This window comes from Mandrillus leucophaeus, unplaced genomic scaffold, assembly GCF_000951045.1.
Source record: "Mandrillus leucophaeus isolate KB7577 unplaced genomic scaffold, Mleu.le_1.0 Scaffold258, whole genome shotgun sequence".
In the NCBI taxonomy this organism is placed as follows: Eukaryota; Metazoa; Chordata; class Mammalia; order Primates; family Cercopithecidae; genus Mandrillus; species Mandrillus leucophaeus.
Window position 1 is genome coordinate 1,276,248 of NW_012102676.1, and position 11,192 is coordinate 1,287,439.

The following is an 11,192-nucleotide window of genomic DNA, read 5'->3' on the forward strand; positions in this document are numbered from 1 at the left end:
CAGTGGTATGATCTTGGCTCACTGCAACCTCCGCGCCTCCCAGGTTCAAGTGATTCTCCTGCCTCAGCCTCCTGAGTAGCTGGGACTACAGGTGCGTGTCACCACATCCAGCTAATTTTTGTATTTTTAGTAGAGATGGGGTTTCACTATGTTGGCCAAGATGGTCTTGATCTCTTGACCTCATGATCTGCCCACCTTGGCCTCCCAAAGTGCTGGAATTACAGGTGTGAGCCACCGCGCCCAGTCCAATGTACATTTAAAAAAACTTTTGTCTTTCTTAACTTCCCTTTCTCTCTCTCTCTCTCTCTCTCTCTGTGTGTGTGTATGTGTGTATGTGTGTATGTGTGTATGTGTGTATGTGTTTAGGATTCACAAATATTTCCTTAAGAAGGCTAATATACTATCGAGTTCTATAGGCTACCTGAATTTTTGTACACAACCATATAAAACTTGTAATTTAGACATTCTTTTATGGACCTTGTAGATGTCAATTTCTGAATGCCTGGCATTTTCCAAAAGCATTTCCTGTTGTACCTGCTATATGGTCACTTTGTTGGACGGCTGAGAGGATATACTGTTTGTTACTAAAATGGACTAAATACTGTCATTGAAAAATATGAAAGGATTCCCTTGTCCAAAAAATTATTATCTATTGTAATACTTAAATGATTTGTTCTCATTTGTAAGCCATATTTTTGTATTTAAATTTTAATTGGTTAACAGAACAGAGATTAATGTTCACATTCGATTAATACTACATATTGTATCTCATGATTATTAATAATGCAACTAGATGTATGAAATAGAGTATATTTGTGCATTTTTATAAATGTATAAATGTACAAATTTTACTTTTAATAGTGATTGAAGAATCAAGGTAATATGTATTATGCTGTTCACATTTCCATGCTTTACTGACTACAGGAAACAAAATTGTAGATTTTTGATGCCTGACCCTGGATATGTCCATGCATGGGAACATTAATTGCTAGGGAAACTAGTATGGAAAAAACTATCTGCAATTTAAGTAAATTAGGATAATCTTGAACAAGAAGATGCAGGTTACATACTTTTAGCCTAACACATTGATTTTTTTAAGCTAAAGTTTTCCTTTGTCAAGTGTGGCTCTGTGGAACAAGCAATAAGTCACCTTGATTCACCTTATATATTTGATGTTTTAAGATGTAAAAGGAGGCCTACTCTCTCCTTATCGCTTTTGCCTCAATTTATTAACTGTTTGCTCTGCTGTGTCAGAAACTTTTGCAGCTGCTAATCTTATCTTGACATCTTTGACATTTTTTTCAACACCATGAAAGCTCTAAAATGAAGCTATCAGATGCCAGAATCAAGCTCCGGCATCAGACTGGAAAGAATTAGAACCTGAGAATTAGACCTGCTGGCGGGACAGAGGCCTTTGGGCCAGGTCCCATTTTGGTGACAAGGGATACAATGATGAATATGGCTCTTTGGCTTTGAGGATTTTTCACACTCGGGGACAAAATAAAAAATTCAACTTCCACATTACTTCAGTAATCTTTAAAATTAATGCTTTTCTCCTTTTTTTTTTTAACATGGTAAATATAACAGCTTATGTTACAAAGTATCGCATTGCTATGAGAATATACAGGTTTATAAATATTTCCGTTCCACTAGTTATTAGTTGTAATTCCAAAGGGATGGTTTTTATCATAGGAGGCTAGAATAGATTAATGACTGGATATGCTGGAAGTCAGCAATAAAAGATACAGAACCAGTAGCAAGTACTAGAACTAGACTCCAGTCACTGTAGAAATGTAGCTAAAGCAAACAGGACTAAACATTCTGGGAGGAACTGAAATATTACATCAGTTATTGAGAGAAGGACTCAGGCATGGCAGAATAAACTATGAACCCACCTGCTAAAACTGATGTAGAGCTTGAGGACTTGCTCTTAAACCTAATACTGAATCCCTGAATTTAGAACTACAATTTATGATCAGAAAGGGCCTCATGGACCCAGTGATTTGAAAATGAGTCATGGCTTAAACCTCCCCTTAACTAAGGGCAGGACTGATTGAGGGCCTCAGGGGACACTCGAGACCCTTAGGTGAGACAATATGCACCCAGCCCATAGTCTGGCACTTGGGCAAGATAAATATTTACCTCCTTCCTAAATGCCAGGAATTTTTAAATCTAGGAATCACTGAGATCATTCAAAACCATTTTAGGATAGGTCAGTAAAGAAGTAATTTATATTATTATCTTCTAAATCAGGAGAAATATAATCTAGGGAGGATTTTTTAAAATGCAATCTGTATTATGCTCTCTCCTATGCTAGAGCAATACAGTGGTCTATGAAAATGAATTGCTTTCTTATCACTAATATATTGATGGATAAACTAAAACAGATTTTAATGAAATGGTGTTAAGGAATTGATTTAAACAATATCAATTGTAGGTGACCCTTAAAATATTTAGTTTGAGAAATTCTTCCCACTGCATTCCTTTTGTAGAACTATAAACTGTGAGAAATAAAGAAAACAAGGGTATCTTCAACTTGAAACTCTGCATAGGAAACCATCGTCTCACAAAACTGAGTCATGGGTCAAGAAGACAATTCACAAGCCCCTTTTCTATACTGAATTTCAAATGTTTGGCACAAAGCAGCAGCCAGCCAGCATTATCTGACTCCCTGTGTAAGATAAGGCTAAAATATTTCAACCACAGATTTTTTTTCTCCAGAAAGAATACCATTTAAACTTCATGTCTCAGGGTTTACATTCAGTATATAACCACTTGAATATCACTCTTGTTTTATGTGTATATTTTAATAACTCATTATATTGATGTGCTTTCAAGAAAAATCTTCCTTAGAAATCTGAACAAGATGTTCAAAAATGCAAAACTGGTTTTTTGTAAATTTAGTTGAACTTAAAAGTGATGCTGTGAGGAAAAGAGCAACAAAATGTTTCCTTGTGGTTATGTACGATTGTTTTATTAGATTTGATAAGACTAAACAATCCAAAGGTTTGACAGTCCTGACACCTGGCATATGAAAGATGGAATTCCTGAATGGAAATTATTCCTATTGAACTTCTCTGAAGAGTTTTAGCTGGAAAGAGGTATCTTTTCCAAAGCCAGTACATTCTCGGCGCTCCTTCAACTGGCTGAAAAATGAGGTACTGAATTCTTTGCTTAATGGGAAATCTACTGTTGTTTTAATACATATTTTTTGGAACCCCCTTTTTTAAAAAAATGTTTCTGTCATCACTTTTCCTTTGTGGAAATAAATATGACACCATGTGGAAAAAAATGTTATAGCTCCATGTGTATAGAATAATCGTTTAAATTTAAAGATGAACTAACACTAAACTCCATTGAATGATTAGACATTACTGAAAATAAACACACATACAAGTTTATATGTTTCATGGTTTCTATGGAAAACACTAGGGTACTATGAATACTGTGTACTTGGCTGTGTTTAGGTAAAATCAAAGGTGTTTATAATAAGCATAATAAGATATTTTTATGCAGCTACATTATTTATCTTTCTGGTTCTACTGTGTGATCACGACAGACCCGTTATTGTACTTCAGTTCAGATATTTATATATGTTTCTCTTCAAAGAATAGATTCCTATTCCCCCACCTACTAAAAAATGTAAGACAGAGAACCAAATAAAAAGAGGTCATAAATCACAATAGTACAGATGTTGAAAAAGGAAAGTGCTTTTCTTTTTTTGGGCTGTCAATGTAGCATATGAATTTTTAAGTTATGAAATCCATAAAGAATAGTTTTATGGTTGAAAACAAAAAACGAGGGTATAAATTAATTGAACAACAAAATAGAGGATTTTAAAGAGTAGATTTAGAGCTTGTTTGAGGAAGCCGACCGTTTTGAAAGGGCTAAAACACAGAAGTATTTTGTGACTCCGAATTACTTGCTCTGTTCTACCTAAGGCCCAAAAGTGGGAGTCAATCTGGGGCCCTACTTGCAGCAGGGATCAACTGGCATCTCTCTATTGTACCTCTTTAACCCATTTGAATATATCCCATATGAATTTAATGTGATATTAGGTGATGAAACAGTATGAATACTGTTTATCCATGAGCCAAGTCAAATTCCATCCTAGACATGATTCAAATCACCTATCTGACCACCTCAGATTGTAGAGAACTTGCTTCCTTCTGAGATATCCCATTCTATCTATGATCCAAATATGATCTCCTTCTATCTTTTTCTCATTCCTCTCTGGCACCTAAAGAAACATTTATCTCCTGTTCCACATAGCCGTTTTAAACATGTGAAGATAGTACTCATGTTTCTCAGTGTACCTGTTCAACGAAATGCTGTGTTCTCCAGAGAAAACTTTTCCTAGTTCTTCCTGCCATTTGAAATGTAAGAATTGGTGTAAAGTTTGTTCCACAACTTTAATGAGTTATTGCTTATTCTGTGTGCTTAAAATACTCTTTAAAATATGTCACTAAGCATGTCCCACACACAATTATTGTAAATATAGGGACATTATCGCCTACTTATTTATGTTACCTGTGGCCAGAAAATACCATATGTCCTGCAACAATTATAATGAACCATTCTTTCTCCTATGTTACCACTCTTGATTCATCAACTGAATAAACTCTCTCTCTCCATATGTGTATGTGTATATATGTGTACGTGTGTGTAGGTGCGTATATGTGTGTGTACACATACACATATACACAGAGAAAAATTCTTATCACAACCTAATACAATAAGGAATGAGAAAATAATTTTGAATAGACCTAGAAAAATGTTCAAAGTTCATCCTATTTGGAGGGAGATAGGTGGCATTGTTAGTCATTAGACAGTTGAAATATTTCTTTCCTTGTAAATACTATAATCTTATTCAATAGTTTATGTGTAAGACAGCAAAGCAATACCTTCATCTGTAGCAGAGTTCTTTTCCATTTGACCTTTTTCATGCTTGCCAGATTTCAAATGTGTATTTTTCTGAAGTGTGAAATAATTGACAATATAGTCATTTTTTATAGCCGCCTCTATTCCAATACTTGGTTCAATTTCAAACACCTGTTAAAATGTAGGTGTTAAGGTTTACCTCTGGGACCTCAGACAGTTGTTTCAGTATGGTCCTTATTTTTTCTTCTGTTAATTAAAAAAATGGCTCATCAGTTGTGATGAAGATCCTCTTTTGTAATGCTTTATTGCATTATTTTTACTTCTGCACACAAGTAAGACATATATGCTCACTCGATATCAAAAGAAAAAAGAGAGGGAAAAATCTAGAGATGAACAATCTTCTCTCTCATCTGTCAGAATATTCTGGGAATACCAACAAGTTGTTTATTAGGATTATTGATTTTGATATTTTCACCCTCAGTGAAAGTTTCTTTTGAATGTATTTGGCATGTCTAAGGAGTGTTTCAGTAGCAATTAGAGATTTATCATTCATCACAAATGCTGTCAGAGCTTACAAATGCATTAAATATTTGGATAGTAAAATTTAAAACCACATATATACATGTGTATATTTATACATGTATTTTTTTACTCTGGGGAAATTACATATAATGTTTATCAATATACAAAATATATATAATTTTCCAGCAGTAACTGATCTCTGTAGATCATGAGAAACCCTTGCAGTTCTTTCATTTTATTATTCATATAGTAGGATCAATTCATAAGAAAAAAATAAAATTGGTCTGAGCATCTTATTTATCCATTCCAGTCCAAGAATGGAGGATTTAAAAGCCAATTTAAATTGAGGAGAAATTGTGGTTTTTCTGGAGATCAACAAAAGAGAAAAGTAGCAATATTATAGGAAAGTCTGGGACCCTGCCCCAAAGTGGAAATGCTGTGGTGTTGGCAGGTGATGCTGCTATGGCAGGGTGTTAGAAGACTCATGTTGACTCCATTTCAAATATGCTACCATAAGAGAGACTGGGATGCCAGAGTGGAGATGAGGCACATCTTTACATGCAGTATATATTTATACAAAATATCTTGAGTTCCATCTTCACCAATCTGAGAACTCTTAGCAGATGAAGAATATACAAAAGTTTGAAATGTGGAGACAGCAGATTTCTGAGGACAATGTCTTTGGGAAAATGGTATTGTGAGCTCTATGACCAATTTGGCACCTTCCACACAATGTACCTGGGTCTGTGGCACTTCCTTAAGCCTGGTAAGGAAGGCTTTCACAAGATAAGTGGAAAAGCCATGTGTCTCTGCAGTTTGGGGTCACATTGACAGCAGTAGTGGGCAGAAGACCGACAAGCCAATTGCCTGGTGACAGAGGCCACAGAGCATTGCATCATTTCAAACATCCTGCACTTCTAGAGTTTGTCAGAGCAAAGGATGTGAGAGTGTGATTGGCAGGTCAGTGGTGGGTCACGTGGAATAGAGAGTTGGCTTGAGGTAATCTAAGATCATGTCAAAGAGGGTGGATAGAGGCCTGCAAAGATCCCATCAAAGAGAGGCTAGTTAGGATTTATCACTAGATTCTGAAAGAAAAATCAGAGTATCTGCTTAGAATATCAGATGGCCATGGGACTTCAGAATAGAAGTTTCTAGAACTGAGCACCTCTGAAAAGCCTATACAAGTGCCTCACAAGAGTCAAGTTTAATCATGTGCCAAGAGCAGTGAGTACAGCTGACTTAAAATATCTGATTCCCACTCTCCTGATGCCTTTTGCAGGCTGCAGAATAAAACTAGTCTAAACTAGAAGAGAGATTTATATTTAAACGAATTCAAAGTTCTAATTAAAATCTTGTTCTGGACATGCTAATTATTGAAATAAGACAATGATTGTAACTTACAGCAACCAATCCGGTAAGAATGTGCAGGGAATCACAGGGCTTAAGTTTTCATCCAAGAATGAAGAAAAATTACCCATTGAATAAACTTAAAACGTCTGTGGGAAGCAAAAATAAAGTCACATTTTGATTAGTTATAATTCATGATTTATGCTATTTTGGAAGACTCACTTCCAGCCTCTTTGCAAACCTCTGAGGAAGTAGAAGAACTTTGGAGGGTCATAACTTTAGGGTGATCCTAGAAAGGCTAGATCCAGCACACTGAGGCTGCCAGTCTGGGCAAAATTTCCTCTCTCAAGCCTGCTGAGAGACAAGTGGTGACTCCTACCCTCAGAAGACCATTCCCACTTGATCCACGAATAATGGAAAATGAAATTTTAAAAAAACTGGAGGTCTTTTTCAATTGTTCTGAATTATATACAATCCGTGGGACCTGGGGCTTTGCAATACAAGAGATAGAATTTCTCACTAGTGACTCAGAGTTGGACTTACTTTGATTTGGAAATATATATGCTTTTATATCTAAATGTTGTGGTTTTATTTAAAAAAAATAGTGCTTGCTTCATTCTGAAAAGTTTGTGGAAGAGAAGAAAATTCATGGCAGTAATTGAATCAGGACACACACTGGTGAAACGCTCAATGGATGTGCATATGTCAGTAGTGGGTAAGCATTGAGGCAGTATTGTCTAAAGACAATTCCTGTGTTTCTCTGTCTGCTATGCAGTTATATATAGTACAAATCCTGGAATGGTGTTTGTGAAGATTTCTCATCCTGCTTTACTTTCCTTCCTGGCAAATTCTCTGTCCCTGGTTATTTTTGAACCTTAACAGGTAGGAGGTTTATGTCTTTAGAAATGTACTGCAATTTTATGACTCTCCTTGATGAGTGAATTTTTCAGCAACCATATGGTGTGGCTGGCTCTGACTCTATCAAACTCTAATAATCTTCAGAGTCTGTGGAGCAGCTTATTCATTCCTATCTTTCTTAAGCTTTGCTATATTGATTGCAGTCTTTGATAAGTAAAGTGTCTGAGTTTTCAGTCTCTGCCAGAAGGTTTGAATAAAAAAGCTTGAAAGACATCCTTTGAGTTTTCTTTTACAAAGTTTACTTTCTCCAATGGCATAGGCACAACAGATTAACAGAAAACTTTTCTTTTTTTTTTTTTTAGATATTTCAGAAAATATTTATCAAGCCTCTACATGTGAGGTAATTGAGTTTCCTGGGTTAGTCTTACTGTCTCTTCTTATTTTATATGTATTAGAGTATGTTATTTCTACTGTAACCTCCCAGAGTATACTTACTTCAATTCGTTCAAGTGTGCTTAATTTGCACAATTATTTCAGAGTTTAAAGAAGTGAAATATTAGGTGGTATAATAAGTTTGCTTTATAAAGTAGAGCTCTACTGTTTTATATCCAAGTAACAATTATTTAGTTAATATGTACTGTATACCTAGCATAGCACCTGCTCTGGAGAAACTTAATGTCTAAAATGAAATACTACTGTTAATAATAATGAATACAGCTACAATTTGTTGAGTGATTTCTACTTGCCAGGCACCATCACAGGATTTTACGGTTCTGATGTCAAGTCTCATACATAACCAAATGAATACTATTATTATTTTAACATGAAGGGAAAAATGAGACCTGGGCAAATTCAGTCTCTAGCTCCATACAAATAAACATCACATGGATAGCAAACCATGACTCAAATTTAGGCAGCAAGACTCTTCTGAATTATACTGCCTTTCTAGACAAGACAGAGAAGGATAACTAAAATAGAATATCTCTGATGAGAGAGAAGTTTAGTTCATGAAAGTTTTAATGAGGTTTGCAAACAAAATGGGGCTTTATCTTGAGGACAATAAAGATCATTGAGGGGATTTAAGCAAGGGGCTGACATAACTGGGTACAATTTTAGAAAGTTTCATCTCATAGTTGTGTGGTGAGTTAGAGACAGGAGAGATGAGATAAATATCCGTCTCAAGTTCCTGGTTTGTGTTACTGGACGAATGGAACAGTAGAGAGGAGGGAGGAAGATAATGAACTCACGGTTAGAAATCTGGGGTTGCACTGTGTAGAGTAAGGGGTGGAGCAGGATCTGACACTGAAAATAGAGATGTGCATTGGAGTTATGGATGGAATAAATAAGACCAAAAAACTGAATGGTATTACCTTCTGATTATTATAAAACCTTGAAAAAAGAGAGGCAAGAACTCCAGAAAAACTCCAACAATTTTGGAAGTTGCAGAACACTGTTGACAAAGTTGGCTGAGAACAATTTTGAACAATGATGGGAGGAATACAAAGCTAGCAGGTGTGTGCTAGCCAAGAAAAAGGTCATTTCAGGAGACAGGACAACTGTTATATAACCTTAAGATAGGCTTTGCAATCTGATGTTTGAAAATGTTCTGTTGAATTTATCAACAATCAGATTGGCAATCTAGGTGTGGATAATTTTAGAATAATGGGATTCAACAAAGCTGGTTGAAGCTGACTGAGGAGAGAACTGGGAAGAAAAGAAGCAGAAATAGTAAATGTAACAACTCTTTAAGAAGCTCAGCTGCAAAGGACATGAGACCCCCTATGTCTTACCATATACAAAAATTAACTCAAGCTGGATTAACAAGTTAAATGTAAGACCTGAAACTATAGAAACACTAGAAGAAACCTTCTTTTTCAACCCTTTCCCTTACCCCCTGCCTCCTTCCTTTGGAGTCCCTGGTGTCTTTTATTTTCATCTTTATGACCTTGTGTACCCATTATTTAGCTCTCACTCATAACCAAGAACCTACACTATTTGGTTTTCTGTTTCTGAGTTAGGAAACATTTCACTTAAGATAATGAAATCCATTTTCACTTAAGATAATGGCCTCCAGCTACATCCATGCTGCTACAAAGGACATGATTTCATACTTTTTATCGCTATGTAGTATTTCATGGTGTATATGTACCACATGCTACGTAGTATTTCATGGTGTGTATGTACCACGTTTTCTTTGCCCAGTCAAACATTCATGGACACTTAACTTGGTTCCATGACTTTGCTATTGTGAGTAGCGCCAGGCATTTTTGTCCCTATCTCCGAGATGGTATAGGCTCTAGCAAATGACCATTTCCAGTGAAAGATGAAACTGTGGGTAGTCAATAGGCAATATTTCTAGCAGTTTATATTACAACTTAAAAAGGATGAGAATAGAGGATGAAGTCTTTGTTATGAGAGGACTCAAGATGAGTCTTTTTATTTTGTGGATGAAACATATAGATTAAACCATAAAAAGGCAATAGAAAAGAAAAGAGTTGGAGAATAGCGTTTCAGGCAGAAGGAAGATCATGTGTGAAGGTTCTGAATTTAGAAATGAGCATGTCCTTCAAATGAACATAAAGATGTCCACTGTGAAGTGGACCAAACGAGGAAAAGAGGGGCTCAAGATATATTTGGAGAGATAGGAAGAGTCAAATCAGGTAGTTCCTTCAGTTCCTGTTAGGGATTTTGAATTTTAATGTAACATAATGAGAAGCTTTGAAGAATCCCGAGTTAAAAAGTTAAAAAAGTCAAAGTAACATCATTAACTCCTATTTTAAAAAAATGTTTTTCTGGGAGCAAAACTGGGAATGACTTGGACTTAGAAAGCACCCAGAATACAACCTGTGACCCCTGTTATTGATTACAGAGACTTGATAGTAGATTATATATGGGCATACGTATTTGTTTGAGCTCCTTATATATTTTGATTATTCGTTCCTTGTCAGATGGGCAGCTTGCAAATATTTTCTCCCATTCTGTGGGTTGTCTCTTCACTTTTTTGATTATTTCCTTTGCTATGCAGAAGCTTTGAACTTGATGTGATCTCAATTATCCATTTTTGCTTTGCTTGCCAGTGCCTGTGGGTATTGCTCAATAAGTCTTTGCCCACTCCAATGTCCTGGAGAGTTTTCCCAATATTTTCTTGTAGAAGTTTTACAGTTTTATGTCTTAGATTTAAGTCTTTAATCTGCTTAAGTCTTTAATACGATGGATTAAGTCTTTAATTTATTAAGTCCTTTAATCCATATCCTTGATCATTTTATTTATAGAAGAGATAGGGGTCTAGTTTCATTGTTCTGCATATGGATATACAGTTTTCCCACCACCATTTCTTGAAAAGACTGTCCTTTCCCCAATTTATGTTCTTGGCACCTTTGTCTAACACAAGTTCACTGTAGATGTATGGATTTATTTCTCGGTTCTCTATTCTGTTCCACTGAACTATGTGTCTTTTTTTTTTTTTTTTTTTTTATGTTTTAACCACTATGCCTGTGTTGTTTATACTTAAAACTCAGTCTCTAGAATGTATTTGTCAATTTTATTTGATGTTGTCCAGTTTAGGAAGTGAAACTATAAATTTG